This window comes from Myotis yumanensis, unplaced genomic scaffold (assembly GCF_028538775.1).
Source record: "Myotis yumanensis isolate MYYU_CA2020_CCGP unplaced genomic scaffold, mMyoYum1.0.hap1 SCAF_18, whole genome shotgun sequence".
In the NCBI taxonomy this organism is placed as follows: domain Eukaryota; kingdom Metazoa; phylum Chordata; class Mammalia; order Chiroptera; family Vespertilionidae; genus Myotis; species Myotis yumanensis.
This window is the reverse complement of record NW_027223769.1, coordinates 4,487,953-4,500,723: the sequence shown is the minus strand read 5'-3', so window position 1 is coordinate 4,500,723 and position 12,771 is coordinate 4,487,953. Positions and strand designations below refer to the sequence as shown.

Sequence of the window (12,771 nt, the reverse complement as noted above, 5' to 3'; positions counted from 1 at the left end):
AAATATATATTTTTAAAAAATTATTTTCTTTGTTTTCCATATAAGTTTATGTATTTGTCGGTTTCTTCTTTTTAAAGAGCATCCTATGCTTTTGATTGGGACTTTATTGAATCTACAGATTAATTTAGTAGGAATTGATATCATAACAATTTTGAGCTTTCCCAATCCATAAACATATATATTTGTTTTTAGATCTTTTTATTTCTCTTATTAATATTTCTTAGGTTTTAGCATATACATTTTGCACACATTTTGTTAGATTTATTTCCAAGTATTTTATATTTCTGATGGTATTATAAGTAGGACTTGAATATTTTCAGTGTTTAATTGGTAGCATATAGAAATATAGTTGATTTTTTAATAATGAGCTTGTTCCTGTGACATTCTTAAACTTATTAAATATAGTAGCTTTTCTTGATCCTTCAAGATTTTCTATGTAGACATCATGTTGTCTGTGAATAAGACAATTTTTATTTCTCCTTCCAATATGTGTGCCTCTCTTTCTCTTTCCTGCCTCACTGCACTAACTAGACTTTTCACTGCAGTGTTGAGTAGTTCTGGTGAAAACGGACATCTTTCTTTTATCCCCAATCTTATGGGAAAATATTCAGTCTTTCACTATTAAGTACGATACTGACTGATCCATATCCTTTTCCCTTCCTTGAATGTGGAAATGATGCCTGGAGTTATGACCGCCATTTTGTCACTAATAAGAGAAAATCTGTTTTGACATTGATTCACTAAACGAAAGCAGCAGCCATCTCCTCCAGATTTGCTATTATGTGAGGGGGGAAATCCCAATTTTATGATATTCTATTTCTTGCAGCCAAAGGTATTTCTTCTTCTGTTTTGTTTTGTTTTGTTTATCCTCACCTGATGATCTTTTTTCCATTGATTTTGAGAGAGAGTGGAAAGGAAGGAGGAGGGAAGAGAGAGAGAAAGAGAGAAACATTGATCGGTTGCCTCCCATATGCACCCCGACCCACCCCAACCAGATCCAGAGATCTAACCTGCAACCTAGGTACATGCCTCTTGGCCAGGAATCAAACCCAAGACCCTTTGGTGGATGGGACAATGCTCTAACCACTGAGCACACCAGCCAGTGCTCAAAGATATTTCTAAGTGATATAGTCAGTGATTGCCTAGGATAGTTAAAGACCATTAACTCAGTCAGATAATTTGGGATTGATCAGATGTCCAGCATCAAATTATTACTTAAAAATTTCAGTGCTTCTGACACCATTAGGCTGTTAATATAATGTGGTGGAGGGAGGGAATCAAAATTTTAAACAATATATTCTAGCTACATGTGTATTGTTTTCTCTAAGGAAACTCTAGGGTTGACTGACCCCTCTGCCCACTATCCATTCCATGAAGGCAATCATAAATATATAGGTAGACATAGAGATGATAGGTAGATAGATGATAGATAGATAGATAGATAGATAGATAGATAAAAATGCTAAGGCATTGTCTCACCTGATGATTATGAAAGCTTACAAATCCAAAATCTTCAGGATGGACTGGAAAGTTGGATACACTGATTTTTTACAGAGAGGAAGGGAAAGGGATAGAGAGGTAGAAACATTGATGAGAGAGAAACATCGATAAGCTGCCTCCTGCCCACCTGCTACTGGGGATGTGCCAGCAGCCAAGATACATGCCCTTGACCAGAATCAAACCTGGGACCCTTCAGTCCGCAGGCTGACGCTCTATCCACTGAGCCAAACCAATTAGGGCTATAAAATCCCTTTTTGTTGAGAATAACTAGAGTGGTTTATTTCTCTTACAAATGAACACTGATAAATATCTGGGTTCAGGTCCCAGATCTGCCAATTACTAGATATGTGACTGATAAGCTCTCTGTACCTCACTTTCCTTGGAAATAAGGATAAAAATAGCACATGCTGCCCAGCTGGTATGTCTCAGCGGTTGACAACCGGGAGTTTGCGGTTTGATTCCCAATCAGGGCACATGCCTGGGTTGTGGGCTCAATTCCCAGTGGGGGGTGTGCAGAAGGCAGCCGATCAATGATTCTCTCTCATCATTTATGTTTCTGTCTCTCTCTTCCTCTCTCTTCCTCTTTGAAATCAATAAAAATATATTTTAAAAATTGCATATTCCTCACAAGGTTATTAAAATATGCAGTTATTTAACATATAAATTACTTAGAATAATTCTTGGCACATCATCAGCGCTCAATGTTAATTCCCATCATTAGCATCACCTATCTGTGGTCCTGGAGCTTCATCCCCCCACTTGAGCTTAATGATTTCTCCAAACACTAGAATATAAGGGCTGTTGGCCAGTCTTTCCATGGAATTCTGAACCAGGAGAGGTAAAAGACAATAGGAATAAGGAAGGGAACAGAGAAAGACAAAATCTAGCTACAAAAAGATTTCAAGAAAAAGAGCAGAGAAACGTATTTTTACATTGTTGTAAAAGAACCGGAGTACTGAAAATTTGTCTGTCTTGATGGGAAATCTAGGCTGTTTATACTAGGCCCATAATTGATATTCAAATCTTCCAGACCCTAGCTGGTTTGGCTCAGTGGACAGTGTCGGCCTGGAGGCTGAAGGATCCTGGGTTCGATTCCAGTTACGGGCATGTACCTCGGTTGTAGGCTCCTCCCTGGCCCGGGCCCTGGTCGGGACTCTTGCAGGAGGCAACCAATGGATGTGTTTCACTCACATGGATATTTCTCTCTGTCTTTCCCTCTCTCTTCCACTCTCTCTAAAAATCAATTGGGGGGTGGGGGGAGGGCGGGCGCCGCTGCTGTCTCGGGCCTCACGGCTGCCGGCGACCTCCTTAGGGGCGAGGAGGGTCGGTGCCTGGGGCCCGCGCAGGGTCTGGAGCGCCCGGGAGGGTGAGGACCGCCAGCGCGGGAAATGGCGCCGCCGCCAGGCCTCTGGGCTCATTGGGTGGGCGGGTTTATGTGTCCGAGCAGATGATGAGATGTTCTCCGATATCTACAAGATCCGGGAGATCGCGGACGGGCTGTGCCTGGAGATAGAGGGGAAGATGGTCGGTAGGACAGAGGATAACATTGATGACTCGCTTATTAGTGGAACTGCCTCCGCTGAAGGCCCTGAGGGCAAAGGTACCGAAAGCACAGTAATCACTGGTGTTGACCTTGTCATGAACCACCACTTGCAGGAAACCAGCTTCACAAAAGAAGCCTACAAGAAGTACATCAAAGATTACATGAAATCAGTCAAAGGGAAGCATGAAGAACAGAGACCAGAAAGAGTAAAGCCTTTTATGACAGGGGCTGCAGAACAAATCAAGCACATCCTTGCCAATTTCAAAAACTACCAGTTCTTTATTGGTGAAAACACGAATCCAGATGGCATGGTGCTCTGCAGGACTGCCGTGAGGATGGTGTGGCCCCATATATGATTTTCTTTAAGGATGGTTTAGAAATGGAAAAATGTCAACAAATTGGGCAGTTTGGCTCCATCACCTGTCATCATAACTGGCTGCTGCTTTTCATCCACACACCAAGACTAGGACAAATGGGACTGATGGTATCTTGAGCTCTTCATTTATTTTGACCTTGATTCATTTGGAGCAGAGGCATTGTTTTTAAGAAAAAAACATGTCATGTAGGTTGTCTAAAAATAAAATGCATTTAAATTCATTTGAGAGAATGCTTCTTAGTTTAATACATTTTAAAATCTATCCTGTGTAGCGTTCCTGGAGAAGCTAGATCCTGGTTGTAGACCACTACTGTAAAGCATATAGAGTGTCTTCAGATAACTTCTACAATGGAAACTACTACTGAGACTGGAGGGGAAAAAACAAGAATCAAAAGTCTTAGTTCTGAGTTGAAGTAAAGGGAAAGACCATGCTCACAGCAGAATCAACATTTGAAGTGGATTCCTTAGACATTTCATCATCTACAAACAGAAGTATTTAACTGGAAGAGATTACCAAAAGAATAAAGAAACTAATACAACCGGAAGCAAAGGATTGTCTGAGCTTATTTATCATGTCAAGTTAGAACCAAGCTCAATAGAAATCTAGGTCTCCTGGAATTGTGTTGCAAGCTTTTGTTAGATTTCATGAAATGGGATGGGCAAATTTTGTGTGACTAAGGTGGCTATGTTTGTAAATGGGAAAAGTCAGTAGTTTATAGGATATGAGGTCTACTTTGGTGCTCAGCTTTATCAGGACATTGCCATGATCACTTGTTTATAGATTGGCTCTGGGCACTGCAAGAGCAAAGATGAGTGACAGACATATGTGGCCCAAAACAAATGTGAGCACCAAAATGTGTGCAAAAATAAATAAATAAATAAAAAATTTTTAAAAATCAATGGGAAACTATCCTCGGGTGAGGATTTAAAAAAAAATATTACAGGTATTTTGTAATCACCAATGAAATCATTGATTCAGATAAGGATCATCACTGGATGCTAAAACTTTTAGCTGAAAACTTGTTGAGAAACAGGATAGTCACATAGTCTCCAGTATCATCCCACAGGTGACTGAGAGGGAATGAAGGAAACCTTTACAACGGAGAAATCTGGCAGACTCCACCTTAGCCCAGTCCAAAAAGGACACAAACTCACATCATGCTCTCATGAACATGGTGCACTGAGGACACAATATCATCTAAATATTCTTGTAAAAAATGTTTAACTGAATTTAAATCATGAAAAAAGAACCAGATTAATCCAAGCATATTCTACAAAATATATTCTACAGAACAACTAGTTGGACTCTTTTAAAATGTCAATGTCATAAAAGAATAAAACAAAACAAAAACTGTGGAACTGCTCCAGATCAAAGGACAGAAGGAGATAAGACATTGACATCTAAATGCACTGCACAGTCCTTGATTGCATTGGATCCTGGTTTGGAAAAAATATATATTTTTAAAGAACAAAGTTATCTATAATAATAAAAGTGTAATATGCTAATTAGACTGGATGTCCTTCCCGACGAAGCCTGGGCTTCGAAGAACGAAGCGGCCTTCGGGGCAGGAGGGGGCCAAGGCAGAGGCAGCCACCACGGAGGCAGCGGGACCAAGCCCCTTGCATGAATTTCATGCATCAGGCCTCTAGTTATTGATATAATTAGAAAAATTTGAATGTGGAGTACATGTTAGGTAATATAATGTTGATAACATTACTATAATGTTAAAATTTTGGAGTATTGTGATTCTCTCTAGGAGATTCATAGGAATTATTTAGGTCTGAGGTAGTGTGGTGCCTGCAACTTACTTTCAAGTGGGAGAGAGAGATAAAAGAAGGCAAAATGTTAACACTGGTGAATCTAGGTGAAGGGGATATGAGGGCTCGTATTAACTTTTCTGTAAGAGTGAACATTTTTGAAATAAAAATAATTGGGAGTAAATCAATAAGTATTTCTTTTCAAACCTTCTACCATGTTCCAAAACTTACATTATTTTCTGTTCCTTGGAGTATTAACCAGGAGTACATTTAATAACTCGTTCAACACTGGTTGAGTGTCTATTGTGTGCTAAGCACTGGGTAAGTAAACAGTGGTGAACAAAACACAAAAAACTTTGTTCTCAGAGGTTCCAGTCAAGATGGTGGCATAGGTGAATGAGGGACACGCCACCTCCTACAACCACACCAAAATTATAACTAAAATACAGAACAACCATCATTCAGAGCCATCTGAAATCTAGCTGAATAGAAATCCTACAACTAGGGAATTAAAGAAGCACATCGAGACTGTGGGGCAGATAGGAGGGGCAGAGACACGGGGCAGAATCCAGGAACTAAGTGGTCCCACACCCAAATGTGGCAGTTTAAAATAGAGAGGGATATCATGGTTGTGGAGGTTTCCCTAAGGAGGGAGGGGTCCCAACCTCACATTAGGATTCCAGTACTGAAAAGAGAAATCCCTGCAACTTCTGGCTGTAAAAATCAGCAAGGATTGTGGCTGAGAGACACAGAGGCTGCTGGAGTCCCAGGCAGTTCCTCTTAAAGGGCCAGGGGTGCACAGACTGATTCATACTCACTCCCTCTGAGCTCCAGCACTGGGGCAGCAGCTTGAAAGGAACCTGGGACATTCATGGAGGAACTAACTTATCTGGAATCAGGGCAAGAGCTGGAGTGGTAGCTTTCTCCCAGACAGAAGTGCTGGCAGAGGCTAATGTTTCTTTGCTGAGCCCTCCCCACTACAGAGCCAGCAGGCAGGCACAATATCTCCATTAACCTGGCTCACAGTTTTCACCCCACTCTGCTGATTCCCTGAGAACCCACCCCTCCCTACTTGCTGGTTCATCCAAGTCATTCCCAGTGGCTTTTCCATACAACTGGCCTCTCTTGCCTCATGCTTTGGATTTTCCTAAAATATCTCAAACAAGCATCGTTGGCATCAGCATGTCCCATACCTCTCAATAAGTGGCCCCAGACACAGCACTAGCCACAGCTAACTTTGGTTCATAGCTTGGTGTTTCCTGGGCACCTCTAAGCCCAACATGAGTAGCAGCCATGTGCAGATTTCTTTGTAGCTAATGCTGGGTGGCCCTGGGAAGGTATAGGCAGTGGCTGACTTTGCACCTCCCAGAAGGCTCCAGAGCCAGTGTTCCCAATGGTCAGTTTCAACCACACCAGATTACAACCCTACCACCTCCACAACTGACACATTCAAGGGGCGGACATAGTGAGCACCAAAGCCCCACTGAAGCAAGTCTTGCTCCATAGGGTTGGCTCCTGCACAGCATCTCTCACTGTAGTCACAGCTGGTCCTCACAGCCAATTGGCCTTGGGCAGGGGTCAATCCCTTCCAGTGATGCCAAGAACAATGAAGGGTCAACTACAACAAGACAGTGCACACAGCTCACACAGGGGTGCACCTGGAGCACCCAGCTCAGGTGACTGGAGAGGCTGAGCCACTGGGCCTATATTACACCTACTACACAAGGCCACTCTATTAAGTTTGGGACACATAGCAGATCTACTTAATACATAGAAACAAGCACAGGAAAACAGCCAAAATGCAGAGACAAAGAAGCATGTCACAGTCCAGTCAGCATGGCTCAGTGGTTGAGCATTGACCTGTGAACCAGAGGTTGTGGTCAAATCCAGGTTGAGACTCTGTCCCCAGTGTGGAGCATGCAGAAGACAGCCAATAGATGATTCTCTCTCATCATTGATGTTCTTGTCTCTCTCTCTCCCTCTCCATTCCTCTCTGAAATCAATAAAAATATTTTTAAAAAGAAACATCTCACAAATGAAAGAACAGGAGGAATCTCCAGAAACTAAACTAAATGAAATGGAAGCAAGCAAATTACCAGATACAGAATTCAAAACACTGGTTATAAGGATGCTCAAAAAACTTAAGAGAACTTCAAGGAACATAGTAAGAACATCAACAACATGAAAAGGGACCAGTCAGAAATGAAGGATAGACTAACTGAAATAAAGAATAATTTACAGAGAATAAACAATACCTCAATCAGAAGAGCAAAAAGAAAAAAGAATCCAAAATTATGGAGATAGTGTAAGGAGCCTCTGGGACAACTTCAAGCATACCAACATTTGCATCATGGGGGTTTCAGAAAGAGAAGAGAGGAAGCAAGAAATTAAAAACCTATTTGAAGAAATAATGACAGAAAACTTCCCTTACCTGGTGAAAGAAATAGAATTACAAGTCCAGGAAGCACAAAGAGTCCTAAGGAAGATGAATCCAAAGAGGTCTACACCAAGACACATCATAATTAAAATGCCAAAGGTTAAAGACAAAGAAAGAATCTTAAAAGCAGCAAGAGAAAAACAGGTAGCTACCTACATGGGAGCACCCATAGGACTGTCAGCTCATTTCTCAACAGAAACTTTGCAGACCAGACGGTAGTTACAAGAAATATTCAAAGTGATGAAAAGCAAAGACCTATAACCAAGATTACTCTACCCAGCAAAGCTCTCATTTAGAATTGAAAATCACATGAAGAGCTTCCCAGTTAAGAAAAAGCTAAAGGAGTTCATCACCACCAAACCAGATTTACATGAAATGTTGAAGGGTCTTCTTCAAGAAGAAGAAAAAGAAAAAAAAAGATCAAGAAATAGAAATAATGGCTATAAATACATATCTATCAATAACTGAATCTAAAAATCAAAATAAGCAAACAAGCAGAACAGAAACAGACTCAAATACAGAGAACATTTTGGCAGTTGCCAGATGGGAGAGGGTTTGGGGGATGGGTGAAAAAAGTGAAGGGATTTAGAAGCATAAATTAGTCATAGCCCATAGACATCAACAATAGACAGGTGAAGGCCTGGGATGGAGTGGGAGATGGGTGGAGGGAGGTTATGGGGCAGGTGGTGGTGGGGGGGAATACTCTTCTGGGAGAGAAATAAACCTATTTCTAGTAGCTGGTCTCTGTTCTAACAGTTAACTATCATTCACAACTGACAGGAGAGCAGTCAGGAACACCAACAAATTAGCCAGAGGTGATGGGGGAAAGTGATAATGATGGCCATTGTTTATTGAATGTAATCTACAAGCCTAGCATTAATTTAATCATTTTTGCATGCATTAACTCATTTGATCCTCACAACAACACTATGAACTAGATTAATATCAACACATTTTATTTTTTAAACATATTATTATTGGGGGTTTTTTGTGTTTTTTTAGAGAGAGGAAGGGAAAGGGAGAGAGAGATAGAAACATCAATGAGAGAGAACATCCATTGACTGCTTCCTGCACACCCCTCACTGGGGATCAAACCTGTAACCCAAGCATGTGCTGGAACCAGGAATCAAACCAGTGACCTTAGTGCATGGTTGATGCTCAGTCACTGAGCCATACAGACTGGGCTCAACCCATTGGACAGGTGAAGACACTGAGATACATAGCAGTTGAATCATTTGGCCAAAGTCACACAGCTAACAAATGGTGAAGCCAGGCTATGACCTGGGCCATCTGGCACCTGAGCCCATTCTCATACAGCTAACTACACTGCCTCAAAAACAAGGGGGAGACCCAGGGCAGTGTGATGGGCTTACCTGGGTGGCCCTGATGATCTGCTCCTCCAGTAGTCCCATTGGATTCTCTTCCCACATTGACTAGTACTTGGTCATGTGACTGGCTTTGGTCAATGGGGTATTAATGCAGAAACTTAATTAATGCTTGTGTAGTGGGGCCTGGGCTCTTGAAAATGCTCTCACCACCATAAAAGGAAGCCCAGTCAGACTACTGAATGATGAAAGACCACCAGGAAAGACATTCACCTATATAAGCATTCCAGCTTCCCCAAGCACCCAGCCAATCCACCAGCTGACTACAGATCCTGAGTGAACATAAGAGAGACCAGGAGAAGAACCACTCAGTCAACATTCAGAACCTTGAGAAATAAATCACCATTGTTTTTTATCAATCAACATTTTGGGGTCATTTGTCATGAATCAGTAAATAACTGAAACAGGAAGACAGATACAGGAAGTGACCAGAGGAAACATAAAGAGAAGAGACAGCCTGGCCAGGATAGCTCAGCAGTTGAGTGCTGACCTATAAACTAGGAGGTCACAATTTGATTCCTGGTCATGGCACATGCTCGGGTTGCAGGCTCGATCTGCAATGTGGGGCCTGCAGGGGGCAGCCGATCAATGATTCTCTCTCATCATTGATGTTTCTATCTCTCTCTCCCTCTCCCTTCCTCTCTGAAATCAATAAAAATATATATTTTTTAAAATAGAAGAGATATGCCTAAACCGGTTTTGCTCAGTGGATAGAGCGTCGGCCTGCGGACTGAAGGGTCCCAGGTTTGATTCCGGTCAAGGGCATGTACATGGGTTGCGGGCACATCCCCAGTGGGAGATGTGCAGGAGGCAGCTGATCGATGTTTCTCTCTCATCGATGTTTCTAACTCTCTATCTCTCTCCCTTCCTCTCTGTAAAAAATCAATAAATTATATTTTTAAAAAATAGAAGAGATAGATATCAAGCTATATTACAAAGCCACAGTTCTCAGAACTGCCTGGTACTGGCACACAAACATACATATAGACCAATGGAACAGAACAGAGAACCCGGAAATAGAGCCAAGCCGTTATGCTCAATTAATATTTGACAAAAGAGGCAAGAGTAAACAATAGAGTCAAGACAGTCTCTTCAATAAATGGTGCTGGGAAAATTGGTCAGATACATGCAAAAAAAATGAAACTAGATCACCAAAACATACACAAAAATAAACTCAAAATGGATAAAGGACTTAAATGTAAGACAAGAAACCATAAAAATCTTAGAAGACTCCATATGCAGCAAAATATCAAACATTTGTCATAGCAATATCTTTTTTTTAAGTAATTTTATTTTATTTTTTTAAATTGTTTTATTGCTTAAAGTATTACAAAGAGTATTACATATCTCTCCTTTTTTTCCCGCCCTTAACAATCCCCCGGCCTCCCCTGCCCCTCAGTGTCTTATGTCCATTGGTTATGCTTATATGCATGCATACAAGTCCTTTGGTTGATCTCTTTCCCAGCTCCCCTCCCGCCCCTCAACCCTCCCCGGCTTTCCCACTGTAGTTTGACAGTCTGTTCGAAGCAGCTCTGCCTCTGTATCTATTTTTGTTCATAAGTTTATAATGGTCTTTATTATCCATGAGTGAGTGAGATCATGTGGTGTTTTTCCTTCATTGACTGGCTTATTTCACTTAGCGTAATGCTCTCCAGTTCCATCCATGCCGTTGCAAATGGTAAGAGTTCCTTCTTTTTTACAGCAGCTTAGTATTCCATCGTGTTAGATGTACCACAGTTTTCTAATCCATTCATCTACTGATGGGCACTTAGGCTGTTTCCAGATCTTAGCTATGGTGAATTGTGCTGCTATGAACATAGGGGTGCATATATCCTTTCTAATTGGTGTTTCTGGTTTCTTGGGATATATTCCTAGAAGTGAGATCACAGGGTCAAATGGGGTTCCATTTTTAGTTTTTTGAGGAAACTCCATACTGTCTTCCATAGTGGCTGCACCAGTCTGCATTCCCACCAGCAGTGCACAAGTGTTCCTTTTTCTTCACATCCTCTCCAGCACTTGTTGTTTGTGGATTTGTTGATGATAGCCATTCTGACAGGTGTGAGATGGTACCTCATTGTTGTTTTGATTTGCATCTCTCGGATGATTAGTGACTTTGAGCAAGTTTTCATATGTCTCTTGGCTTTCTGAATGTCCTCTTTTGAAAGGTGTCTATTTAGGTCCTTTGCCCATTTTTTGATTGGATTATTTATCTTCCTTTTGTTAAGTTGTATGAGTTCCCTATAAATTTTGGAGATTAGGCCCTTATCAGATATAACATTGGCAAATATGTTTTCCCACGCAGTGGGCTTTCTTGTTGTTTTGTTGATGGTTTCTTTTGCTGTGCAGAAGCTTTTTATTTTGATGTAGTCCCATTTGTTTATTTTCTCTTTAGTTTCCAATGCCCTAGGAGCTGTATCGGTGAAGAAATTGCTTCGGCATATGTCTGAGATTTTGTTGCCTTTGGATTCTTCTAGTATTTTTATGGTTTCCCATCATACATTTAAGTCCTTTATCCATTTTTAGTTTATTTTTGTGTATTGTGTAAGTTGGTGGTCTAGTTTCATTTTCTTGCATGTATCCGTCCAATTTTCCCAACACCATTTATTGAAGAGACTATCTTGACTCCATTGTATGTTCTTGCCTCCTTTGTCAAATATTTTTTTTTATTTTTTTTTTTAAATATATTTTATTGATTTTTTACAGAGAGGAAGGGAGAGAGAGATAGAGAGTTAGAAACATCGATGAGAGAGAAACATCGATCAGCTGCCTCCTGCACATCTCCCACTGGGGATGTGCCCGCAACCCAGGTACATGCCCTTGACCGGAATCGAACCTGGGACCTTTCAGTCCGCAGGCCGACGCTCTATCCACTGAGCCAAACCGGTTTCGGCGCCTTTGTCAAATATTAATTGAGCATATTGGTTCGGGCCAATTTCTGGGCTCTCTATTCTATTCCATTGATCTATATGTCTGTTCTTGTGCCAATACCAGGCAGTTTTGAGAACAGTGGCTTTGTAATACAGCTTGATATCTGGTATTGAGATCCCACCTACTTTGTTTTCTCAGGATCGCTGCAGCTATTTGGGGTCTTTTTTTATTCCAGATGAATTTTTGGAGAGTTCCTTCTAGGCCTGTGAAATATGCCGTTGGTATTTTAATGGGAAGTGCGTTGAATTTATAGATTGCTTTGGGTAGTATGGACATTTTAATGATGTTGATTCTACAAATCCAAGAACATGGTATGTTCTTCCATCTGTTTATGTCTTCCTCTATCTCTTTTTTCAAAGTCCTGTAGTTTTCTGAGTAGAGGTCTTTTACCTCCTTAATTAAGTTTATTCTTAGGTAGCTTAATTTTTTTGGTGCGATGGTAAATGGGATTGTTTTTTTAGTCTCTCTTTCTGTAAGTTCACTATTGGTGTATAGAAATGCCATAGATTTCTTGGCGTTAATTTTGTATCCTGCTACATTGCCAAATTCATTTATTAAGTCTAATAGTTTTTTGATGGAGTCTTTAGGGTTTTTTATGTATAATATCATGTCATCTGCAAATAAGGACAGTTTTACTTCTTCTTTTTCAATTTGGATGCCTTTTATTTCTTCTTCTTGTCTAATTGCAATGGCTAATACTTCCAGTACTATATCGAACAGGAGTGGTGAGAGTGGGCATCCCTGTCTTGTTCCTGTTCTTAGGGGAAATGGTGTTAGTTTTTGTCCATTGAGTATGATGTTGGCTGTGGGCTTGTCATATATGGCTTTTATTATGTTGAGGTAT

General features: G+C 40.8%; 1 pseudogene; it reads left to right on the top strand.

Moving 5' to 3' along the window:
* Nucleotides 1–2,953: 2,953 nt before the first annotated feature.
* LOC138996769 (translationally-controlled tumor protein-like) lies at nt 2,954–3,721 on the top strand (annotated as a pseudogene).
* Nucleotides 3,722–12,771: the final 9,050 nt, after the last annotated feature.